The following is a 27,755-nucleotide window of genomic DNA, read 5'->3' on the forward strand; positions in this document are numbered from 1 at the left end:
CTAAGCTTGGGGATGCCCATGGCACCCCAAGATAATCCAAGTACAACCAAAAGCCTAAGGCATTCGACTCGGTGCAGTGGCCTTTCTTGGTTGAGGTGATGCAACAACTTGGCTTCGGCCCAAGGTGGAGATCGTGGATTTGTGGAACAATTGCAACTTCCTCCACAAAGATTATGGTGATTGGAGACCCTGGGGACACCATATACAATTGCAAAGGGTTGAGACAAGGTGACCCAATTTCGCCGATGCTCTTTATTCTTACGATGGAGCCACTGCAGAGGCTGTTTGACAGGGCCACAACAAGGGGTATTCTGAAACCCTTGGCCAGGAGAGGTTTGAGGCAGCGTCTCTTGTTCTTTGCGGATGACGTGGTGGTGTTTATCAAGCCTACTCCGGTGGAGCTTGAGGTTAGCAAGAGTATTCTCTCCATGTTTGGGGAGGCGTCAGGATTGCGGATTAACATGAGGAAATCAGCTGCCCTCCTGATAAGATGCAATGATCAGGAAATCACCATGGTGAGTCAGGAGTTGGGATGCCCACGAGGGTCGTTTCCAATCAAATACCTGGGTCTACCTCTGACCTTGAGAAAGCAAACACCAGCTCAGTTGCAGTTCTTGGTCGATCAAATGGCTAACTGCATGCTTAAGTGGAAGGCAGCCCTTATGCCGAAAAGTGGACGGCTTACTTTGGTCCAGTCTGTGCTATGCGCCATGCCCATTCACGCAATGATGGCGCTGGAACTCCCATTGAAGACCATTTCTGCGATGAACAAGGTGTGTCGAGGTTTCCTTTGGTGTAGGAGGGCCACTGTCAAAGGTGGAAATTGTGTTGTCGCATGGGACTCGGTTTGTACACCGAAATGGGTTGGTGGATTGGGACTCCCTAACCTAAGATGGCTCAATGTGGCCATGCAGGCTAGACGGCTTTGGCTACAAAGGATGGACACAAGTAGGCCGTGGAGCGAGTTCAAGATTAGGGCTCCACCGGAAGTGAGACATTTGTTCCAGGCTGCGGTAACGAGCGACGTGCACTGCGGTCTTACCACGCTCTTTTGGGAGGACCGTTGGTTGGATGGCATGAGGGTGCAAGACCTTGCACCTACGATCTATGCCATGGTTCCACCACGCGCAAAAACGTTGAGGCTTGTTGCCCCGGCAGTTGAGGAAGGTTCATGGGCGCTGGATGTTGGACCGGAAATGGGCGAAGAGGCATTGATGGAGTTCCTCTCTATACGGCTTAGAGTGAGCATGTGGGTGCCCGACAGGGGTGTGCCGGATAAGATATCTTGGGCATGGGAGAAGAATGGCAACTATTCGGTGCGGTCGGCTTACACGGCAAAGTTTTGGGGCCGTACGATGGAGCCAATGGCGGAGATGACTTGGACCTCCAGGGTGCCCGCCACTTGCAAATTCTTCACCTGGCTAGCCCTTCAAGACCGGTGTTGGACCTCAGATAGACTTGTGAGGAGAGGGTTGCCGCATCAGGATTCTTGCCCCCTGTGCGACCAGGAGGACGAAACAATCAACCACGTGCTTCTTACCTGCGTGTTCACTAGATCAGTATGGGCAGTGGTTTGTGAGGCGTTGGGAAAGCCGGAGTGGACGCCGACAGTTCAGGACTCCCTGCACACTTGGCTTCGGGATAAGCAGGGGCCATCTAACCTACGGCGCAAGGATCTTCATACCATCTTCATACTTACGCTCTGGGAACTGTGGAAGCATCGTAATGCTATTGTTTTCGGCGGACCATCACCGTCGAGGGAGGTTCTTCTAGGTAGAGTTCGCACTGAAGGTTTTTCCTGGTCGGTAGCCGGGAAGTTTAAGGGGAATGTCGACCCTTTCTTCCATAGGTTGCATAGGTGCATGAGTAGTGAGGGTTAAATGTAAGAATCTTGTACGATCTTGGTGGAGGCATTCTTTTGCCTTTCTTCTTTAATATATAATATGCACACTCGTGCATATTCGAGAAAAAAAACAAAAGCCTAAGCTTGGGGATGCCCCGGAAGGCATCCCCTCTTTCGTCTTCGTCTATCGGTAACTTTACTTGGAGCTATATTTTTATTCACCACATGATATGTGTTTTGCTTGGAGCGTCTTGTATGATATGAGTCTTTGTTTTTCTTTTACCACAATCATCCTTGCTGTACACACCTTTTGAGAGAGAGACACATGATTTGGAATTTATTATAATACTCTATGTGCTTCACTTATATCTTTTGAGCTAGATAATTGTTGCTCTAGTGCTTCACTTATATCTTTTAGAGCATGGCGGTGGCTTTATTTTGTAGAAATTGTTGATCTCTCATGCTTCACTTATATTATTTTGAGAGTCTTTTAGAACATCATGGTATTTTCTGTGGTTATAAAATTGGTCCTAGAATGATGGGCATCCAAGCTGGGTATAATAAAAACTATGATAGAAAGTGAATTGGATGCTATGATCAATTTGATGCTTGATAATTGTTTTGAGATATGAGGATGATGATATTACAGTCATGCTAGTTAAAGTAGTTGTGAATTTGAGGAATACTTGTGTTGAAGTTAGTGATTCCCGTAGCATGCACGTATGGTGAACCGCTTTGTGATGAAGTTGGAACATAATTTATTTATTGATTGTCTTCCTTATGAGTGGCGGTCGGGGACGAGCGATGGTCTTTTCCTACCAATCTATCCCCCTAGGACCATGCGCGTAGTACTTTGTTTTCAATGACTTGTAGATTTTTGCAATAAGTATATGAGTTCTTTATGACTAATGTTGAGTCCATGGATTATACGCGCTCTCACCCTTCCACCATTGCTAGCCTCTCTTGTGCCGTGCAACTTTCGCCGGCACCATACACCCACCATATACCTTCCTCAAAACAGCCACCATACCTACCTATTATGGCATTTCCATAGCCATTCCGAGATATATTGCCATGCAACTTTTCCACCGTTCCATTTATCATTGTCATATTGCTCTTTGCATGATCATGTAGTTGACATCGTATTTGTGGCAAAGCCACCTTCATAATTCTTCCATACATGTCACTCTTGATTCATTGCATATCCCGGTACACTGCTGGAGGCATTCATATAGAGCCATATTTTGTTCTAAGTATCGAGTTGTAATCTTGAGTTGTAAGTAAATAAAAGTGTGATGATCTTCATTATTATAGCATTGTCCCAAGTGAGGAAAGGATGACAGAGACTATGATTCCCCCACAAGTCGGGATGAGAGTTCAGACTTTATAAAAAAAGAGAAAGGACAAATAAAAAAGAAAAAAAAGAAGAAAGAAAAAATGAGTGAAAAGGAGAGAAGGGACAATGCTACTAACCTTTTACCACACTTGTGCTTCAAAGTAGCACCATGATCTTCATGATAGAGAGTCTCCTATGTTGTCACTTTCATATACTAGTGGGAATTTTTCATTATAAAACTTGGCTTGTATATTCCAATGATGGGCTTCCTCAAAATGCCCTAGGTCTTCGTGAGCAAGCGAGTTGGATGCACACCCACTTAGTTTCTTTTGTTGAGATTTCATACACTTATAGCTCTGGTGCATCCGTTGCATGGCAATCCCTACTCACTCACATTGATATCTATTAATGGGCATCTCCATAGCCCGTTGATACGCCTAGTTGATGTGAGACTATCTTCTCCTTTTTTGTCTTCTCCACAACCACCATCCTATTCCACATATAGTGCTATGTCCATGGCTCACGCTCATGTATTGCGTGAAAGTTGAAAAAGTTTGAGAATACTAAAGTATGAAACAATTGCTTGGCTAGTCATCGGGGTTGTGCATGATTAAATAATTTGTGTGATGAAGATAGAGCATAGCCAGACTATATGATTTTGTAGGGATAGCTTTCTTTAGCTAGTTATTTTGAGAAGACATGATTGCTTTGTTAGTATGCTTGAAGTATTATTGTTTTTATGTCAATATGAACTTTTATTTTGAATCATTTGGATCTGAACATTCATGCTATAATAAATAAAATTACATTGAGAATTATGCTAGGTAGCATTCCACATCAAAAATTCTGTTTTTATCATTTACCTACTCGAGGACGAGCAGGAATTAAGCTTGGGGATGATTGATACGTCTCCAGCGTATCTATAATTTTTTATTGTTCCATGCTATTATATTACCCGTTTTGGATGTTTATGGGCTTTACTCTACACATTTATATCATTTTTGGGACTAACCTACTAAGCGGAGGCCGAGGCCGAATTGTTGTTTTTTTTGCCTATTTCAGTGTTTCAAAGAAAAGGAATATCAAACGGAGTCCAAACGGGATGAAACCTTCGGGAGCGATCTTTTTGGAACAAATGCAACCCAGGAGACTTGGAGTGGACATCAAGCAGCGAACGAGGCGGTCACGAGGGTGCCCGACGCACCCTAGGGGGGTGGGCGTGCCCCCACCCTCGTGGGCCCCTCGTGGCTCCACCAACCTTCTTCTTCCTCCTATATATATCCATGTACCCCGAGAACATCCAGGAGCACCACGAAAACCTAATTCCACCGCCGCAACCTTCTGTATCTGCAAGATCCCATCTTGGAGCCTTCGGCGGCGCTCCATCGGAGGGGGAAATCGACCATGGAGGGCCTCTACATCATCTCCAAGGCCTCTTTGATGAGTTGTGAGTAGTTTACCACAGACCTTTGGGTCCATAGTTATTAGCTAGATGTCTTCTTCTCTCTCTTTGAATCTCAATACAAAGTTCTCCTTGATCTTCTTAGAGATCTATTCGATGTAACTCTTTTTGCGGTGTGTTTGTCGAGATCCGATGAATTGTGGTTTTATGATCAAGTTTACCTATGAGAAATAATTGAATCTTCTCTGAATTCTTTTATGTATGATTGGTTATCTTTGCAAGGCTCTTCGAATTATCAGTTTGGTTTGGCCTACTAGATTGATCTTTCTTGCAATGGGAGAAGTGCTTAGCTTTGGGTTCAATCTTGTGGTGTCCTTTCCCTGTGATAGCAGGGGCAGCAAGGCACGTATTGTATCTTTGCCATTGAGGATAAAAAGATGGGGTTTATATCATATTGCTTGAGTTTATCCCTCTACATCATGTCATCTTTCTTAATGTGTTACTCTGTTCTTATGAACTTAATACTCTAGATGCAGGCAGGAGTCGGTCGATGTGTGGAGTAATAGTAGTAGATGCAGAATCGTTTCAATCTACTTGTTGCGGACGTGATGCCTACATACATGATCATGCCTAGATATTCTCATAACTATGCACTTTTCTATCAATTGCTCGACAATAATTTGTTCACCCACTGTAATACTTATGCTATCTTGAGAGAAGCCACTAGTGAAACCTATGGCCCCCGGGTCTATCTTTTATCATATAAGTTTCTGATCTATTTTTATTCGCATCTTTTACTTTCCAATCTATATTATAAAAATACCAAAAATATTTATCTTATCTTTTTATCTCTATCAGATCTCACTTTTGCAAGTTACCGTGAAGGGATTGACAACCCCTTTATCGCGTTGGTTGCGAGGTTCTTGTTTGTTTGTGTAGGTACGAAGGACTTTTGAGGAGCCTCCTACTCGATTGATACCTTGATTCTCAAAAACTAAGGGAAATACTTACGCTACTTGCTGCATCACCCTTTCCTCTTCAAGGGAAACCCAACGCAGTGCTCAAGAGGTAGCAATCACATAGTCGCAACACGTGCGTGTCAACATGGTCCACCAAGTGGCTGAGGCGATCCTGGACATCGTCACGATCTGCCCGCTCGCGCTCCAGCCATCTCGCCTGACCGCCTATCGTATCTCCCGCTTTCTGCAGCAATGCCGCCAACGCCTCAAGCATCTTTGTGGTGGACGCATGCCGCTTTTGAAGCTCCGTGAACTCCTGCACATAAAGGAGGAGTATGGAACTCCTCTCCTCCTTCAGCTCACGGAGATCCACGTCCTTGGCTCTGAGCTTCACATTCTTGGCTTGGAGCTCCTGTGTCAGGCGCCTCACCTCAGAATCCGTGATCGGGTGCGCCGCCATGGAACCAGGTAGAAGCTATGGGGAGAAGAAGCAAAGGGGGCGAAACAGCTAGAAGGCAATGCAATCTACGGGAAGGCGGAGGGAGCCAGCCAAGGAGCGGGGTGAATCTTTTGGTTTTCACCATGGGAAAACACCAGTCGACGACTTTTCACATCAGGGAGCAGTGGGTTTTATAGGCGGAGTGATCGTGACTATTGCTGCCGCTCCTGCTCCCATCAATCAAAAAATTAAGAATCCTGCCGCGCCTGATGCACCCAAAGACCAAAGCAACGCTGCGGTGGATATTTAAATTTACCCGCTGGCAAGGACCTAAAAAAGGGGTGAAAAAAGAAATGTGGCAGCGGCCTAGCTAATCGGTCGCACTAGCCCAACTAGCTAGCCATCGTGCTTCCCTGATGTACTCGGTGGGAAAGGTGGTCTTTCGTGATTTGGAGACTCATTTACTTGCTTCGGCGGTATGACGGAGGAGGACCCAGAAAACGCGCGGTAGGGCGTCCCACGTCTCAGCAAGGAAGAAAATATGCGTGCACCACCCGGGAGGACCCTGAAACCGCATGGTAGGGTGTGCCACATCTCGGCATGGAGGAAAAATGTGCGTGTGAAATATACTATATCAGATGTACTACCTATGGTTTGACCTTGGGACCCAGCCAGTCGGTCGAAAATACCCCACTAACCACACAGCTTCATCATGCTAACATGGCACGGAGGATAGGTGTGGTTAGCTCCGTCTTGACCAGCCACAACGTCTCTTGTTCTAGGCAATTCTTCTATTTTCCAAGCTTTTTTAGTTATAATAACACCACGGCAAGCTCATGCCACTCTTCGTGTGTGCACGTGCGTCTAAAGGTTAGACGATGGAGAGGAGAGAGAGATCGCATACATGGGACCCACCAGTAAGTGAGTCAATGGTCATGCACGTGTTGACGAGCCACTCCCACTACTCTACTCAACGTACAATACTGTATAAAATCAAGTTATGGGACAAAGCCAACAACCGTTGTTGTTTCAGGCTATCGACTTATGCTTTGTAGTCTAGGTTGCCAGTTCGAATCTCGTCTTTCAGATTTGTTAGTTTAAGGTCCAAATTTGATCAATGACAAGTGGGACCCCCGTGTATCTCTACTCTTATAAAAAACTGAGTTGGTGATGATGGTGTGCCTTCCATCTTGCAATATAGACCGTCCGATCTATATCTGATGGATAGAAAGCAAACTGTGGCAATTTTGTAAAAAGATACCCGCACCTCTCTCCACATTTGCAGATAAGGCCTTTCCTCGTTCATCCTTATCTCCCACAACCTCATTGTTGAGCAATTAAAAAAGGAAGCCTCTGGAACAATCTGGCATGGTGGCCGTTGTCGGCGCCGTCCATCCCCATGTCTCTGCCCAGTCCGACCACCAATCACCACCGCACCCCACTCCTCCTCACCTTATCTCTCCTCTTTCTCTAGATATCATTTGTTTTTGCACATGGGATTACTCCTATATATACCTACGTACCCCGAAAACATCCAGGGGCACCACGAAACACAATTTCCACCGCCATAACCTTCTGTATCCACGAGATCTCAGCTTGGAGCTTTCGCCGCCACTCTGCCGGAGGGGGAATCAACCATGGAGGTCCTTTACATCAACATCCTTGCCCCTCCGATGAGTTGTGAGTAGTTTACCACAGACCTTCGGGTCCATAGTTATTAGCTAGATGGCTTCTTCTCTCTTTTTGGATCTCAATACAATGTTCTCCCCCTCTCTTGTGGAGATCTATTCGATGTAACTCTTTTTGCGGTGTGTTTGTCGAGAGTTGATGAATTGTGCATTTATGATCAAGTTTATCTATGATAAATATTTGAATCTTCTATGAATTCTTTTATGTATGATTGAGTTATCTTTGCAAGTCTCTTCGAATTATCAGTTTGGTTTGGCCTACTAGATGATATTTCTTGCCATGGGAGAAGTGCTTAGCGTTGGGTTCAATCTTGCGGTGTCCTTACCAAGTGACAGAAAGGGCTGCAAGGCACGTATTGTATTGTTGCCATCGAGGATAACAAGATGGGGTTTATATCATATTGCTTGATTTTATCCCTCTACATCATGTCATCTTGCTTAATGCGTTACTCTGTTCTTATGAACTTAATACTCTAGATGCAGGCAGGAGTCGGTCGATGTGTGGAGTAATAGTAGTAGATGCAGGCAGGAGTCGGTCTACTTGTTACGGACGTGATGCCTATATACATGATCATGCCTAGATAATCTCATAACTATGCGCTTTTCTATCAATTGCTTGACAGTAATTTGTTCACCCACCGTAATACTTATGCTATCAAGCCACTAGTGAAACCTATGGCCCCCGGGTCTATCTCTTATCATATTTGCTTTTAATATACTTTTATTTTCATCTTTACTTTTTGCGTCTATATTATAAAATACCAAAAATATATTTATCTTATCATGCTATCTTTATTAGATCTCACTTTCGCAAGTGGCCGTGAAGGGATTGATAACCCCTTTATTGCGTTGGTTGCGAGTTCTCAGTTTGTTTGTGTAGGTGCGTGGGACTTTTGAGGAGCCTCCTACTGGATTGATACCTTGGTTCTCAAAACCGAGGGAAATACTTACGCTACACTTGCTGCATCACCCTCTCCTCTTCGAGGAAAACCAACGCAAGCTCAAGACGTAGCAGTGCTAGATAGGAAATGCATGTATCTAGCAAGAGAGGGTGGGAGGGAGAGAGAGAGCTCGGCATGGAGTGCAATGGCGGGTGTGTGAGGTAGATACATTTGGTAACAGAGTGGAAAAAGGGGGTTGTGTAGTTGAGAGAGTTAGAGATCGAAACATGGAGAGAAAGAATGAACGTGTGTCGGAAACCGATAGCTTCCTAAGGTGGTTAGGAGAGGAAGATTGATCGATACAGGAAGTATGTAGCGTGTGTGCCGACGGGGGGTGGGGCTAAAAATAACACTTGAATGTAGATAGTACGAGACTTAATATCGACGTTTCAATTTAGTGTATTGATACGTCTCCAATGTATCTATAATTTTTTATTGTTCCGTGTTGTTATATTATCATTCTTGGATGTTTTACACTCATTTTATAGTCATTTTATATCATTTTTTGGTACTAACCTATTGACATAGTGCCCAGTGCCAGCTGTTGTTTTCTACATGTTTCTTACATCACAAGAAATCAATATCAAATGGAGTCCAAATGCAACGAAACTCCTGGCGGATTTGTTTCGGGCGAAAAGAAAGCCAGTGGGACAAGGAAGCACCTGGGGGCTGCTCGAGGGGAGCAGCACCCACCAGGGCGCGCCAGGAGGCCCAGGCGCGCCCTGGTGGGTGCTGCCCACCTCAGGTGCCCCCTGAACCGCCTCTTCACTCTATAAATACCACAATATTCCAGAAACCCTAGGGCGGTCGACAAAAATCAATTCCAGCTGCCGCAGAGTCCAGAACCACCAGATCCAATCTAGACAGTGTCATGGAGGGGTTCACCACTTCCATTTGTGCCTCTCCTATGATGCGTGACTAGTTTTTTGTAGACCTTGGGTCCGTAGTTAGTAGCTAGATGGCTTCCTCTCTCTCTCTCTTGATTATCAATACAATGGTCTCTTGGAGATCCATATGATGTAAGTCTTTTTGCGGTGTGTTTGTTGGGATCCAATGAACTTTGAGTTTATGATCAGATCTATGTTTTTATCCATGAAAGTTATTTGAGTCTTCTTTGATCTCTTATATGCATGATTGCTTATAGCCTCATATTTCTTCTCCGATATTTGGGTTTTGTTTGGCCAACTCGATCTATTTATCTTGCAATGGGAAGAGGTGCTTTGCAGTGGGTTCGATCTTACGGTGCTAGATCGCAGTGATAGAAGGAGAACTGACACGTATGTATTGTTGCTACTAAGGATAACAAGATGGGATCTATATCTCCACAATAGACAAATGGATCTCGTCTACATCATGTCATCGTTCTTATTGCATTACTCCGTTTTCTCATGAACTTAATACACTAGATGCATGCTGGATAGCGGTCGATGTGTGGAGTAATAGTAGTAGATGCAGGCAGGATTCGGTCTGCTAATCTTGGACGTGATGCCTATATAATGATCATTGCCTGGATATCGTCATGATTATTTGAAGTTCTATCAATTGCCCAACAGTAATTGTTTCCCCACCGTTTGCTATTTTTCTCGAGAGAAGCCACTAGTGAAACCTATGGCCCCGGGTCTCTTTTCATCATATTTGCCTTTGCAATCTATTTTCCCTTGCATTTATTTTCAGATCTATTAAACCAAAAATTCAAAAATACCTTGCTGCAATTCATTTTTCCGCGATTTATTTATCCTATCTACCACTTTTACCTCACGTTATTTGCCTATCTTGAGGCGCCGTACCCGGAAGGGATTGACAACCCCTTTAACATGTCGGGTTGCGAGTATTTGTTATTTGTGTGCATGTGTTGTTTACGTGGTGTGAGGAGGTTCTGCTACTGGTTCGATAAACTTGGTCTCATCACTGAGGGAAGAACCTACCGTCGCTATACAGCATCATCCATTCCTCTTTGGTGAAATACCGACGTAGTTCTAGCAGACATCATGTACATTGTAATATTCGAATTGAGGACCATGCATATGGGTAATTATTTCGAATTTGTGCCATATATACTAGGTCTGGAAAAGTTGACATCTACTCGATTGTTGTGCTATTTTGTATGTCATATGTTTGAATCCATCCAAAGTTTTCTCAGTACCATGGTGTTCATCATATACATATGAATTTGTATTAAAAAAAGTAGCATGGATACCGTGAAATGTGAAATCCACATTAGAATTGGAGATCGCTATGTGACACACACTCTAATTAAAATAACTCTTCATTAATTAATCTATAGTATCTCGTTTCGAATGACTAATTATTTGCAAGGAAAACGCGGGCATGGTAATACATACAAATTTGTTTGTAAATGAAAGAAGATTTGTTTGCATTCTCAAATGTAGGCGCACCAGGCAGACCAGGGTCATGTCGTGGTGGTCCCGTGTGTCGTACGGACGCTAGCACCCAGCCACCCACCCCCCCTCTCTCCCTTCCTCGCCCCCCAAAAAAAGAACGACGACAAAATAAGTTCGCGCTTCCATGCTTCGGATTGAAATATCTGGCGGCCCCAATTCCAGCCCTGCGAAATCTCCCTTCTCCACCGTCCCCTTCCGCGCCTAGATCGATCAAATCCCTATTTCACCTCCAACCCAAGCAAAGTTCGAATCGCCCCTTGTAAGTGCATCTAGTGCCCCTTAGTGATTTTTGTGTATTGAAGACTTATAGGTTAAGGGACTGATGCATTTGTGAGTGTACACAGGTCTATAAGTCTATGAGGAGTTTGATATTTACACAGAAAGTCGACCCCTAAAAATGAAGTTCTTCAACTGAAGACTTTGTATCTCTGAAGACTTTGAAGGTGAAGAAATTGGTGTGACCTTGAAGACTAGGCAAACATTCGAGGAACATGAAGCGTGAAGACTTTTGTTTTCGTAGTTTCATTTTCTCTTTCTTGAGTCATAGGAACACCGTACTGTTGAAGGGGGTCGAGGAAGTACTAAGGAAAAATTTCCATGTGATGCTCAACTCAAAATCCTACACCTACCAATCCCTTCGAGTGAAGCCATTGGAAATCTCATACAGTTCAGTCATATTCTTCAGTGACAGAGATGAAGTTCTTCTAGTCTCTGAGGAATTTGTTCTCACTGAGGAGTTAGGAATTCACCAGTGTGAATTGCCTACACAGTGAGGATCATGATAGCCCTGAGGATTTTGATAGTCAAAATTCCGACCGTTGTTGTGCTATGCGCCAGCGGTTCCAAAATATCTACCCACCTAACGGTCATATCAGACAAGGGCATTTATGTCTTATCATGTCGGGCTGCTCCCTAGGCTATAAATAGCCGCCCCCTTCAACCACTAGCTGGTTGGCTGCTTCGAGAGAAACTAACACTTGTCAATTGAGAGCATCCCATCCTCCGAGGACTTTGAGCGAAAATCATCAAGTGAGGAAAACCAAAACCCAACACCTACAAACCCAAAGTGATTGAGCATCACTGAAGAGATTGATCCTGCGTGGATCTGACGCTTGTTTCCTTTGAAGATTGTGCTCCTTCCAGACGGTTAGGCGTCAAGGTCTAGAGCATCCAAGAGGAATTGTGGATCGCCGAGTGACCGAGTTTGTGAAGGTTCGGAAGTCACCTAAAGACTTACCACGAGTGATTGGGCGAGGTCTGTGTGACCTTAGCTCAAGGAGAATACGGTGAGGACTGTGTGTCCGAGACTAGGTGTCCTCGAGTTTAAATATTGAGCCGCTCCAACCAGATGTACAACTGAGACAGCAGTTGGAACTGGTCTACCAAATCATTGTCTTCACCAAGCCTACAGGTTCTATTTCCTCAACTCTTTCATTTCCTCATGTCTGTTGTTATGTGCCTGTTCATATCTGTTTGAAGACTTTGACTGAAGGCTTTCTCAATTTCCTCAGATCAATTTCTTCAGTCTGTCCGTCTTCTTTCTTGTGTTATCCTGTGTTTACGCTTTCTGTACTCTATGTTTGTCTTCTTTTCATCATGATGACTATGCTTGTGTTCTGTTATGTTTACTTCTGAGTACTTATTCCGCTGCCAGTAGTTCTTCATTTAGGAATTTCCTCACCAGCAAATTCCTTAGTGAAGAATTCATAAAAATCGCCTATTCACCCCCCCCCCTCTAGTCGATATAACACACTTTCAATTGGTATCAGAGCAAGGTACTCCCTTATTCTGTGTGATTTTGGTTTAACCGCCTGGAGTTTTAGTTATGTCGACTGCAGGATGGAGGAACATATCCTGTCCCATCTTTGACGGTCATGAGTATCCTCGTTTGAAGGCCGTGATGAAGAAGCGACTCATGGCTATGGACAGCGAACTATGGATCATCACTGAGATTGGTCTTACCGATCTATGCAAGATGGCAGAGGCTGATGACATTCGCAAGTACACTCTACTGAACCTCACAGCGAAGGATGTCATCTACTCCTGTCTGTTCCAAAATCAGTTCAGGAACGTCATGCACCTCAATCACGCGAAGCTAATCTGGGACCAGCTTTCTGAGGTCAATGAAGGTCATCGTACTCGTCATGATCCTTGGTTTGAGGATTACAAGGATTCTCTCAAAGAGATGACTTTCGCACCTGAATCGTCATCCTCTTCACCGTGCCTCATGGCAGAGGATGCCAAGGTAACTGAATGCTACCTTTCCGAATCTAGTGATGATGAATCAGGTGATGAATTTGGCCCCAGCTATGTCAAACTTGCTTCCCTTGCCACTAAACAACAAAGAGCTTTGGAAAAAGTTCAATACATGCTTAATAAGAGCGATGATATGTTGGGTGAAGAAATGGATCAGTCAAAAGCATTGGCTGAGAGTCTTCAGAGACTTCAATCCAGGTTTGACAATCTTCAAGGTCATCATAACACTTTCTTATATGATCACGAGAAGCTTTCTTATGAATTTCTTCAAAGAAAGCAAGATCTTGAAAAGCTAAGAGTGGATTGTGAAGATCTTCAGAAGGAGCGCGATTCATTACTTGCTCAACAAATCAGCGCTACCCAGGAACAATTTGTTTCTCCATGTCTGAAGTGCATTGAACGTGAAACTGCTAATTCTTCACCTGAATGTTCAAATGCTTCTAATGCTACAAATTCTTCATATGTCTCTGCTATCACTAATTCCTCATCTGAGGAGAATGCAAGTATCACTGATGATGCAGGGCTGAAGGAATTGTACATGATAGGCATGTACAAAAGCCTCAAAGGGCATCAGACTCTTTGTGATGTGCTCAAAAAGCAGATCCTCAACAGAAACCCTAGGAAAGAGGGTATTGCCTTTGAGAGGAAACTCAATGCTGATGGAACATATTGGAAGCCTGAGCAGTACCCCAAAACCTCATGTGTTGTTGCAAAGGAACCTCCAGTTGGTCCATCCAACTTCTCTGGCTTTACATGTGAATCTCCTCATTCTTCTGATGAGTCATTTGACTCTAACTATAAACTGTTCAAAAATCAGAATGGTGAAGTATTTGCTAGATATGTTGGGACTAACTGCAGGAACAGTTCCCCTATGAAGAAAATCTGGGTTCCCAAAAGTTGCCTTGAAAGTCTTCAGGTGAATGTCCTCATGACACCACCTGTGAAGAATAGGAACTCCGGATCAAATTCTTCATATGAACCAAATTCTTCATATGGATCCATGTCCTCAAATGGACCAAATTCCTCACGTGGATCAAATTCCTCAAAAGGATCAAAGTCCTCATATGATCATCATCGTGCTAACCCTTTTGTTTCGCAGGGTAGAGCTAAGGGCTATGAATATGTGCATTATTCTTCAAATCATTATGTTCATAAGTCCTCGAAGAATTTCTCTGCTTATTCATATGCTTACCCCAACCCCTCTTATGTGAAACAAAGTGGACTGGCGTCCATGCCACCTTTCTCATATGGTGCTCGCAGAGTGATGAATTCTTTGCCACCCCTCCAGATGTGGGTGGTGAAGAAAAAGAACTAATCTCTTATGCAGGGTCAGGTCTCCAGTCGTGCTCAAAATGACTGAAGAATTTGCTGGAGACCTGAACAATGCCTAATAGGACGCAGGCTAATCATGATGAAATGAACCTTCATTTCTCACGTCCTCATACTAATTATCTATTCTAATTGCTTGATGAAATTGACCTGATGATACTGATGTCGTATTCTTCACTGATGAAGTATATGAGTTTGTAAGCTGCACTAATTCATCTGCAGGATGATCAACCCAAAGCAAATGAGTGGGTCCTCGATAGTGGATGTACAAATCACATGACTAGTGACAAGAATCTATTGATGGATGCTCCCTTATCACCGTCACATCTGAAGCATATCATCTTCGCTGACAAAGGCAAAAGTCAGGTATTGGGTCTAGGTAAGGTTGCGATCTCTAAGGACATACACATGGACAATGTCATGCTTGTCGAGTCCTTAGGATACAACCTCATGTCTGTCTCAATGCTTTGAGATCTTGATATGGTTGTTGTCTTTGGCAAGTATCATTGTGTTGTGATCTTGGAAGCTGACAATTCGAAAGTCTTCGAAGGCTTTAGGAGAGGAGACTTGTACATTGTTGATTTCTCTACAGGACCACAGCCTGCCGTGTGCTTACTTGCAAAAGCTTCAGAAGGCTGGCTATGGCATCGACGACTTGGTCATGCTGGCATGAGGAATCTGCACACACTCGCGAAGAAGAAGCATGTCATTGGCATTGAGAATGTCAAATTCCTCTAGGATCACTTATGCGGAGCCTGTGAAGCTGGGAAGATGACAAAGGCCAAGCATCCAGCGAAGACTATCATGACTACCACTCGACCATTTGAATTGCTTCACATGGATCTCTTCGGTCCTAATCAGTATTCTGTTGTTACAAATGATGCATCTCTATATGGCTTTGTTATTGTTGATGATTATTCTCGTTACACATGGGTACACATTGTCACTTACAAACATGAGGTGCAGGAAGTCTTCAAACGATTTTCCTCGAGGGCTTCAACCAACTTTGGTGTGAAGATCAAGCACATCAGGAGTGACAATGGAACTAAGTTCAAGAATTCCGGTCTTGATGACTATCTTGATCAACTTGGTATTACTCATGAGTTATCTGCTCCTTATACTCCTCAACAGAATGGCATCATGGAGGGCAAGAACAGAACTCTTGTTGAGATGGCTCGCACTATGCTTGATGAATACAAGACGCCTCGTTGTTTCTGGAGTGAGGCAATTGATACTGCCTGCCACATCATCAACAGAGTATATCTTCACAAATTCTTCAACAAGACTGCCTATGAACTCCTCACTGACAAGAAACCCAATGAAAGTTACTTCAAAGTCTTCGGTGCTAAAAGTTGGATTAGAGATCCTCATCACAATTCTAAATTTGCACCGAAAGCACATGAGGGTTTCATGCTTGGTTACGGAAAGGACTCGCACACCTACAAAGTCTTCAACAATGTTCTTCACAAGGTTGTTGAAACTGTGGATGTGCGGTTCGATGAAACTAATGGCTCGCAAAGAGAGCACCTACCTTGTGTGATAGATGAACCAGCACCTGAGGATTCTATCAAGTTCAAAGCCACTGATGATGTCATTCCTACTAAAGAATCTGCTGAAGAATTCATTCCAGAACGTGATGAACATCGAGCTGGCGCACCTGAAGAAAATGGTGTTGAGGAAAATGCTCCTGAAGAAAATGCAGATCAAATTCCTCAAAGACAACCCGCTCATCCTCGTATTGCAAATGAAGTGCAAATCGAGAAGATCAGCGATGACATTGAAGCACCAGGTCCTCTCACACGCTCAAAAGCTTCACATTTATCTAACTTTTGTGGGCACTTTGCGTTTGTCTCTATCACAGAGCCCACTAAGGTAGATGAAGCATTTCTGGAGCCTGAGTGGATTCAAGCTATGCAAGAAGAATTACATCAGTTCGAGCTCAACAACGTCTGGGAACTGGTCAAACGTCCAGATCCTCGCAAGCACAACATTATTGGCACAAAGTGGATCTACCGCAACAAGCAAGATGAAAATGGCCTTGTGGTGAGGAATAAGGCACGGCTTGTAGCTCAAGGCTACACACAGGTTGAAGGAATTGACTTCGATGAAACTTTTGCACCTGTTGCTAGACTTGAGGCTATTCGCATATTACTTGATTATGCTAACCATCATGATATTATCTTATAACAAATGGATGTGAAAAGTGCATTCCTCAATGGTAAGCTTGAGGAAGAAGTATATGTTGCTCAACCCCAAGGTTTTGAAGATCCAAAGAATCCAGACAAAGTCTTCAAGCTCAACAAGGCCCTGTACGGCCTCAAGCAAGCCCCTCGGGCGTGGTATGATACTTTGAAGGAATTCCTCATGAAGAAAGGCTTCAAACCCGGTTCACTCGACCCAACTCTTGTCACTAAATCTTATGATGGTGAATTGTTTGTGTGCCAAATATATGTTGATGATATCATTTTCGGCTGTACTGACCAACGATATAGTGATGAATTTGCCTATATGATGAGTGAAGAATATCAAATTTCTATGATGGGAGAGTTGAAATTCTTTTTAGGTCTTCAAATTCGTCAACAACGCAATGGAATATTCATATCTCTGGAGAAATACCTCAAGGACGTATTGAGGAAATTCGGCATGCAAGATTGCAAAGGGGTCAAAATTCCAATGCACACAAATGGCCGTCTATGCACTGATGAAAATGGTAAAGACTTTGATCAAAAGGTATACCGCTCCATGATTGGTTCTTTATTGTACCTATGTGCATCTAGGCCAGATATTATGCTTAGTGTTTGCATGTGTGCCCGATTTCAAGCTACACCAAAGGAATCACACCATAAGGCTGTGAAGCATATTCTTCGATACTTAGCTCACACACCAACACTTGGCTAAGAAGAGATTTAGCAAGTTGCGGTGTGAGCTAAATATCCTTGAATCTTCAAATGTTCTCTGAAATGGACACATCTCCTAACACTTATGCTGACTTGATGACTTAGACGCGCAACACACAAAGTAACGTTTTTCTTCAATCAATGAAGACTAACCCTCTAAGTGTGAAGAAATTAATGAAGAAATTGATTCTCAGAGCCCTACGACAATTGTACGCGGTGTCTGAAATCAGCTTTCTTATACGGTGGGTTACGCCACCAACCAAAGTTGAAAATCTTCAATATGAGTTTTTCTTCGTTTTTGAAATTCCTCAGTTTTTCAAATTCTTCAACTTTGCATTGTCTTCACTCTTTCCGGTGTTGTTCTTCATTTGAATATATATATATATATATATATATATATATATATATATATATATATATATATATATATATATATATATATATATATATATATATATATATATATATATATGAGTTTAATGTCCTCTACGGCATTCACTTATTGTTATTTCTTCAAGTTGATTTCTTCTGCTAAGTGAGTGTGATCGGACCCTTCCCCCTCTATGCTAAACTCAACCCAGTCTATTCACGAATTCCTCATATGCGTTCTATTTGAAACTCGTTCAAATTCTTCACTGTGTCCTTGACAGCTGAAGAAATTGCGAACGGAACTTTTCACTTATCTTATCTGAATTTTCGGCTTTGCCGCTCAAACCGTTCCGCTTCTCACGACAATACTTATCTATTCACCCACGATCCTACACAATCGCCACCTCTCAGTATGTGGGTGACACATGTGAAGCAAATGAGAAGGGGCCAGGGGCATGTTCGTCTGATTTCCTCGGTTGAACAGTTTTTCACTCCCTCTATAAATACCCCTGTCTCTTCCTCACTTCAATTTCACCTCGCTCGCGCTCTCTCTCGCTCAAGCTTCCCAAAACCCTAGCACCACCGCTACTTCATCGTCGCCGGTGAGGAAGAGCTTCACTGCCTCGATCTCGTTGTCGTCGTACTCGCGCCGGTTGCGGATTTCTTCACTCCGCCGCTGCTGTAGCCGTCTTCCTCTACCGAGTTAGGGCGTGGAAGATCTGACCTGACGAACTTCACCACTGTTCTTCCCAGTTCGTCGTGTTCTTCACTTCGGGTAATTAAAAGATAATTTTACTGCTCGCTTTGATTCTCAAGTTTTCCTGAAAATCTTCAAAGGTGTTTATTCTTCAAATCTTCACACACATGAACACCTCACACGTCATCTGCTCTTGACTCATTTCTCTAAGTAATGATTTTCTTCAAGATTCCTCAATTGTGTGGATTCTCAATCTATACAACTATGGAACCTAAGACAAAGAACGCTTAGTAAAATTCCTCAAGACTCATTTGGTCAAATTCCTCAAAACCTATTCTTTTTGAAAAACCTTCTGAGAACGCATATGACCTCTCCAAATTCCTCGCAACTATACTCTGTTCACAGGTACAAATGTCCGCTGCTGAATCACTAGGTTCTCATCAACTTAACTCATTCGCAGCGTTCCTCGAAGAAAAGTTGCATACCTCTTCAGAAACTTCAGTTGTTCATATTCCTCAGCTGAAGAAAATGGGTGACAAAAGGCCACAGAAGGGAGGAAAGAGGCCTGAGGTCAATACTGCGTTTGAAATCCCTGAGGACATATACAAGGACTACTGCACTCCTGATAAAGCCAAATTCGGCAAAGAGGACAAGAATCAGCGCAAGGTGCGCATACAAAGGATAGAGAGGAGATGGGCACGAGAATGGAGGGAGTACAAATATGTTACTCCCAAGTATATGAAGAAATTCGCACCCAACCCTCCATGCCCAAGACCTCCATTGGCACCAGGCCAGTTGGCTGATCCCACCAGCCTCAAGCGCGGTGAGGATTATCATGATGAATGGGCTAAGCGCCAAGCCAAACTGGCTAAGCAAGCAAAGGAAGCAGTGAAGAAATTCAACGCAGACTCTGCTGCTGCTGCTGCCTCTGCTGAGGCCTCTGCCAGTCAGCCAAAGAAGGCAATGCACAAGAAGCCTGCACATAAATCCAGTGCTTCACCTTCAATGCCCTCACGGCCAAGCTCCTCTGCTATGCCATCAAGGCCAGATTCCTCAAGGCCCTCACGGCAAATTCCTCAGACTGCTCCTTCAAAGTCCTCAGCTCCTCCGTCAAAGTCTTCAGCTGCTCCGACAAAATCCTCGGCACCTATGCATCTCGCCACGTGCCAAAGGACTCAAGGCTTCTCTATTGCCTCAGGAGCATCTACAAGCTCCTCAGCTGCTCGTACTTCCTCAGCTGGTCCCTCTCTGCTGAAGAAAAAGGCCACTGTTGGACGAGGCACTCGACCAAGTCCTCACAAGAAGCAGGTCGCCTTCCATGTACCCTCTGATGATGATGAGGCTGGTGATGAAGAACTTGCTGAAATCATCAGAGACAGGCAAGCCAGGGCCGCTAGAGCCAAAGGCACCAATGTGCCGCTGATGCTGGATCCAAAGTTGATCCTCGACTACATTGACCTGTGGCACAAGGATCCTAACACGCCTTTGCCGGAGATGAACCTCACTCCTGGTCAAAGTCATGTTCTTTCTGCCTTCATTGAGGAAGAAAAATGGAAATTTGAACAAGGCAGAAGTTTGAAGAAAGCGCGGTACAAGAAATAGCACTACCTCAAGGACAATGTCCTCACTCTCACTCCTGATCAGCTCCTTGCCTTGCAAGTTGAAATCAAACAGCTGAGTGATGAATTTGATCGCTACTATGCTGATTGGAAGGGCGCCAAGGTGCATTTTGTCAATTTGATGAAGAAATTCACTTCAAGTGATGCTCCACCTATGCACGTTGAAGTTACTCAGGCTGAGGCATCTGCTCAGCCTACTGAAGAAAATGCCAGCACCGCTGATGACAATCAGGCTGCTGAAGAAAATGAGAGTGCCAGGGCTGATGACTCCATTCTAGCCGCTGAAGATATTGACAGGGCATCCACTAGTGATGCGCCTGAGGAAAGTGAACAAGTCAGAACAACTGCATCAGTTGTGCCTGAGGAAAATGAAACAAAGTCCTCTGCACCTCATGTGCCTACACCAACTCCGATCCTTCCATCTGCAACAGATGCGAAGAAGACCAAGGCTGCAGAACGTGCAGCTGTGAAGAAAAGGAAGGCATCAACTTCTTCAAATTCTTCAGCTCCGAAGAAGATGAAGACTCTGATTAGTTCAATTGACAATCCAATTGATGTCATTCCAGTCTCGTCAATGCCATCAAAGGGCCTTGTTCCATTTGGTGAAGATTATGTGATTCCTGATGAATCTGATGAAGAAACTCCTTCTGCTGCTTCGTTAGAGCAGTTGGACGAAGAAATTGAAGTGGATAAGATCCCTTCAACCCCAGTCATTTCCTCACCTATGCCTCAGTTTACTGCTGAAGAGGCAGGTGTTGAAGAAATTGAAGATGAGGATGTGGACATTGGGTGTACCACTCCTGTGCTCAATGATGAATTTTGGGACAGTCAACATCCAAACTCTCTAATGTTCACTCCACTCCAAGCTATTCCTCAGTCCCCTGCCGCCACTAAAGTGCAAATGGGATCTGAAGAACCTCATGCAACCCCAAGTGTTCATGAAGAAATTCCAACCACTAGTGCTGAAGAAATTGTCAATGAAGAATTGACGACCCAGGCTGAAGCTGCAGAAGAGCCTGAAATTCCTCAGCCAGAGGAACCTGAGATTGCGATTCCTGAAGTGGTGCTGCAATTGACTGACACTCCTCAGCCCAAGCCAAAGGATCCTTTCTCCAAGAAGCAAAAATTCAAGGCTGATGATTTCTTTGGCGAGCACGTATTCTTCATGGAATTCAACCCCTATGACAATGCTCGTCTTAGAAGGAAGCGTTTCTAGACTGCCAGCCAGGCCAACTTCTATTCCTCAGTGCTCTTCAACAAGGACAAAGTCTTTGATCATGAGCATATTCCTCATGTGGACATGGAATCCATGCCTTGCTTCTCTCAAGTCCTCAGCATGATTCATGACGCGGGCTTGCTCAATTTCTGCTCTGACATGGTTGATTGGAATGAAGAGCTCATTCTTCAGTTCTACGCAACTTTGCATATCACAGGCGATGCTGGTGACGTCAACTCGTGGGTGTTGGACTGGATGACTAAAAACACTCATTACAAGGCACCAGCCTCTGAATTGCTTCGTGTCCTACCAATCAGTCCTCCACCTGACGGTGCTTGTTGTCTGTATGATGAGCCTGAACTCACTGATCACTATATGCAAGTGCTCATGAAGCCGCTGAAGCCAGGACAAGCCCCAAGGACCAATTTCCTCATGAAGGAATTGCTCTATGTGCCGAGAACAATCTACCGCATTCTGACGAAGACCATGAGTCCCATCAAAGGCCATGACTCGTCCGATGAAGAAATTATCGGAATGATGAAGAATATGCTTTTCAACATCATGCATGGCATCTCCATAAATTATCATGATTTCTTCATGAGGACTCTGGCGAATGTTGCACTTTCTCCATTTGAGCTGAAGCCTTATGCGTCGTGGATCATGAGATTCCTCAGAACAAGGTCTTCACTCAACTACAAGGCTGATTTTCAGAATCACCGCAGCTACTTGCTCCCTATTGAAGTCCTCAAGCAAACAATTTCCTCATCCGATGAGAAGGGCAAGTCACCAGCCGTGATCGATGAAGGCATTCGTCCATTGGATGGTCAGTTCCGCAAAGCTGCATCTTACTCCACCAATGATGACTCTGCCACTCATGATACTGCTGCCAATGCTACCAAGACAAGTCCTCAGGCAACTGCTCCTCGTGTGCTGACTGAACGTGAACTGCTGATAAGTCTTCACCAGAAGGTAGATCGAAACCACAAGTGGGTTAAGCGTTAGTTTGCGCTATTCTTCAGAACATGACTTCTACACATAATGCAGTGAAGGAAAACCACTACTACCTCCATGAAGTGTTTGATTGCACCTGGGCTATTATGTCACATCTATATGGTGAAGAAGATCTGAAGCAAATGGGCTTCAAGGAAGACTTTGACTGGTCTGCACCTCCACCGAAGAGATTCAAGAAAGTCAAGGTTCCTTCCGTGGTGGCCAGCTCATATTCTTCATCACGCGCCATGGACGAGCATGAAGACTTGGACGACACTGCAGTAGGCCCTACAATGACTCAAGACCCTGACAACGCTGGCGCTCCTCCATCATCATGATATTCTTCAGGGGCGTTAGTCCTCAGTTTCAACCCTTTTGGTCATTCGATGACAAAGGGGGAGAAATTTGAGTTAGTCTTCAAGCGGGTCTATCTTATATGGGCATTTTTTGCTAAGTTACAACTCTCGTTCTTCTGATGAGTTTGCTGGATCGAGTTGTAATCTTAAACTCTATGGTGACCTGATACTTTTGATGTGTTCTTCTGCATGCTTATTCCTCATTAATGTTAATGCACGCATGCTGAATTACACCAGTCACCATATTTCATCATGCATTTCAAATTCTTCATATTATATATCAAATGCGTGTATGAATTACAAGATATAGGGGGAGATCTCCATGATTATACTCTTCAAGTGTGCATTGCTTCAAAAGCAAATTCCTCACTATGCACATCTTCAGGGGGAGTTCTTCTATATCTTGCAATCAAATTCCTCAATATCAGTATTTACACTTCATATGTTTATCCCCGTTGAAAACTTAACCTATATTGTCATCAATCACCAAAAATGGGGAGATTGTAAGTGAATCTAGTGCCCCTTAGTGATTTTGGTGTATTGAAGACTTATAGGTTAAGGGACTGTTGCGTTTGTGAGTGTACACAGGTCTATAGGTCTATGAGGTGTTTGATATTTACAGAGAAAGTCGACCCCTAAAAATGAAGTTCTTCAACTGAAGACTTTGTATCTCTGAAGACTTTCTGAAGACTTTGAAGGTGAAGAAATTGGTGTGACCTTGAAGACTAGGCAATCATTCGAGGAACATGAAGTGTGAAGACTTTTGTTTTCGTAGTTTCGTTTTCTCCTACTTGAGTCATAGGAAACACCGTACTGTTAAAGGGGGTCGAGGAAATACTAAGGAAAAATTTCCATGTGATGCTCAACTCAAAATCCTACACCTACCAATCCCTTCGAGTGAAGCCATTGGAAATCTCATACAGTTCAGTCATATTCTTCAGTGACAGAGACGAAGTTCTTCTGGTCTCTGAGGAATTTGTTCTGACTGAGGAGTTAGGAATTCACCAGTGTGAATTGCCTACACAGTGAGGATCATGATAGCCCTGAGGATTTTGATAGTCAAAATTCCGACCGTTGTTGTGCTATGCGCCAGCGGTTCCAAAATATCTACCCACCTAACGGTCATATCAGACAAGGGCATTTATGTCTTATCATGTCGGGCTGCTCCCTAGGCTATAAATAGCCGCCCCCTTCAACCACTAGCTGGTTGGCTGCTCCGAGAGAAACTGACACTTGTCAATTGAGAGCATCCCATCCTCTGAGGACTTTGAGCGAAAATCATCAAGTGAGGAAAACCCAAAACCCAACACCTACAAACCCAAAGTGATTGAGCATCACTGAAGAGATTGATCCTGCGTGGATCTGACGCTTGTTTCCTTTCAAGAATGTGCTCCTTCCAGACGGTTAGGCGTCAAGGTCTAGAGCATCCAAGAGGAATTGTGGATCGCCAAGTCACCGAGTTTGTGAAGGTTCGGAAGTCACCTGAAGACATACCACGAGTGATTGGGTGAGGTCTGTGTGACCTTAGCTCAAGGAGAATACGGTGAGGACTGTGTGTCCGGGACTGGGTGTCCTCGAGTTTAAATACTGAGTCGCTCCAACCAGATGTACAACTGAGACAGCAGTTGGAACTGGTCTACCAAATCATTGACTTCACCAAGCCTACTGGTTCTATTTCCTCAACTCTTTCATTTCCTCATGTCTATTGTTGTGTGCCTGTTCATATGTGTTTGAAGACTTTGACTAAAGACTTTCTCAATTTCGTCAGATCAATTTCTTCAGTCTGTCCGTCTTCTTTCTTGTGTTATCCTGTGTTTACGCTTTCTGTACTCTGTGTTTGTCTTCTTTTCATCATGATGACTATGCTTGTGTTCTGTTATGTTTAATTCTGAGTACTTATTCCGCTGCTAGTAGTTCTTCATTTAGGAATTTCCTCACCAGCAAATTTCTCAGTGAAGAATTCATAAAAATCACCTATTCACCCCCCTCTAGTCGATATAACGCACTTTCACCCCTCGTATCGTCTCTTTCCCCAGCTCTGTGCCGGAGGACGACGATGAAGACGATGGTCGCGCTTCACCACCGCACCGGAACTACCTCATCTACGCCCTCGTCCACCGCACCGGGTGGTCCACCGACAATGTTGGCCACCGCAATCGACGTGCCTCACATACATTGACTTCCATCGCATAAGGTGCGCTTCACCAACGCCGTATCCCACCTCACCGGGGCTACTTCACCGAGCACATCGTCACACCTCTGCCCCCCGAGGCCATTGGGGCTTCACCAACGGTCTCGTCCATCGCATCGTAGCGCTCTGGTGCCACTCAAGATCTGCATCCGTGTGCGGCCAGCCAACGCCAGTGCATCACCCTCAACAGCTCTGAAGTCACCCGCACTCTATCTAGGCGAGCATGCCCAAGCGCTAGCCCGAACTAGGTATCCACATATCACTCCCTTGTGCACTATTCCGATGATGTTTGGATATCCTTTCACTGCTCTGTTAGCTTACACGCCTATGCAACTCTGACTTTAACTCTTATTTCTTCTGGAGATATCATCTGAAACAAGGAAAGCCATTTTTTAGCGAAGCACGACGGCGCTACGGGATCTGGTATACATCCTGCACACTGGTATAACCTTGTAAGTACCTGTCTTTCGGTACAACAGCAAGGTCGATTTCTCTTATTTGATCAACCATTCACCATGTCAAAAATGCAGAGGGGGATGCAAGGAGCACAAGGCCTGCACATCCAAGTAAGTGGTAACATGTACTTGTACATGGAACATCCCAAGCGCAAGCAGAGCTGCAGTGAGCCTGTACAACAAGCTAGCGTAAGTCCCTGCATTTCATTTAATTTGTACTGGCATGCGTGTATGATTTGTGTGCAGTGGCGGATCCACGAATTCAATTTACTAGGGGCGAAAATTTAACTTAAAAATACGAAGGCACTTGCACTCCGGAAATCAGCATAACTTGAGAATGAAGCTAAATGCACTTTGAAAACCAGCTAATGATCCAAAGTAGTTCCAGATTATAAAACACTAAATAATGTAAGCACCAAAAAACACAAAATGCAATATGGTGTACAAGGACTACTAACATGGTCTGTACCTGCTTGAATTATTCGTTCTCTGGCTGAAAATATCAAAGTGTAATTGCACCTATAAGTCTATAACCAGTGCGCACACTACATATCCATATATCTATCCTGCACAAGTATGCCAATAGTTTCAAACAACAGACTAGAAAAGTATTTATGCTACGCTGACATGATACAGGGACTTTCTGGTAGATGGCGTCGATGTGTCCTCAAGCCATGAAAATGTACTATAATTTGCTTGTCATCAATGCCTGCAAATCTCTTTGTCTCTCTCAACATAGCTTAGACACTAAATCCTTCAAAGGGAGCTTGCAAAATGCTTGCATTAAATCCTTCGTTAGACACTATATGTCCATCACCAGGAGCATGTAAAATGTTTGCATCAGATCCTACATTAGCGGTCTGTTCATTAGACACTTCAGGCTCAAGAATAACATGAGCTTGTATGTTTGCACCGAAAACTTGATTAGATACATCAGGTTTAGTCAGTTCAGTATTGATTAGGGGAGTTATAAAATAAGCAAAAATTGGTTTCATTTTCTCATATATTCCCTGCATACAAGCAGTTTACAACACCGTCAGGTTTAACTATTGGCCAGAAATTGAACAATTGAATTAGATATAATCAGGGATGTGATGTACCTGCTCGTTGCACATGCTACTCTTGCAAATGCGACTGTCCGCTTGCGCAAGCTCGATGCCATGCCCGTGCTGCCACTGCTGCCTCCCATGCAGACTACACCCAGGGTTGAATATTCATCTTCTTGTCCTTCCATGCGCTTGAAGCCCGACGACCGGCGTTCAACGAGGTCGCGAGGAAGTGCTGTGTCAGTTTGTCCAGCGGCGGCTAGGTTAGGAGAGAACCAGACTGGAGCTGGAGCGAATGAATTGGGATGTTTCCTGCTGTCGATCAATATGGGAGGTGCTCGTTTGGGCTGCGAGCCTGCTATAGGGCCTGCCTTGCACTTACATTATTGGCCCATCCAAATTAAAACGTTTTTCTTCATTTTTTACATTGCCTGCTCGTGCGTTGGGACGAACAAAACTAGCATGTGGCAACTTGGATGACTCAAACTAGGTGCACACTTTCCAGCCACCTGAGGCGGCCGCCCATACCAGCCAGCCCCTACGGTGGCGTCGCCCCTTTTTGCGTGTATGATTGCGGTAACAAAAAAATCCAGTGGCGCTTTTGATTTACCCACAGAATGGTTGAATTGCTTGTTCCTATGAACTGAGTTCGCCAATAATGTGAAGGATGTCAGTCTTTTCATCCTATTGTAGATTGCTTAGATCTCGATATGCCAAATGTAATCGCATGAATTATACAGTAAAAGCGAGTGTGATGTGTGTGGCTACAACTAGTCTGACAACCCGTCCTCATATAACATATCAAGGACACACCATCTAATCAGATTAACCATTCGACTTACCAATGCAGTGTGGGAAGAAAGAAGTATTGGGGTTGCGTATCCAAGCAATTGATGTCATGGACTCCTTCGTAGAACCTTGTAAGCGAAAAAGAAGTAGCAGTGCTCCTGTACAAAGAGCTAACGTAAGTTCATTTACCTGCTTCTCAAAATTTTAGTTAGCCACTTATTGCAAAATTGTTCAATTATGTTGCTTGGCTTAATTAGTTTGCTACTGATTGCATAATGCCATAGCCTGCTAATCCTATTATAGACTGCGCCTATCTATGTGTTTGATACTTACAGTGAAAAATTACATGTTTGGCTAAACTTAAATAGCTATTTAAGCACGTAGATAGCTGGTCATATGTACTTCTAGGGTGCAGCAGAATTCACGTGTAATTTACATTATGATACCCTATTTGTTTAAATGGTTTGCTATTATCACTTGTAGCACTAGTAATGTTTTGCATGTTCATAGATAGACAACTGTCAGGTTTATATGA

General features: G+C 43.9%; 1 pseudogene; it reads right to left on the reverse strand.

Annotated features, from left to right (window-relative positions):
• The window catches only part of LOC119360920, a 99,300-nt pseudogene that overhangs the window by 70,852 nt on the left and 693 nt on the right, over nt 1-27,755 (reverse strand).

Source organism: Triticum dicoccoides, chromosome 2B (genome assembly GCF_002162155.2).
Source record: "Triticum dicoccoides isolate Atlit2015 ecotype Zavitan chromosome 2B, WEW_v2.0, whole genome shotgun sequence".
NCBI classification, from domain to species: domain Eukaryota; kingdom Viridiplantae; phylum Streptophyta; class Magnoliopsida; order Poales; family Poaceae; genus Triticum; species Triticum dicoccoides.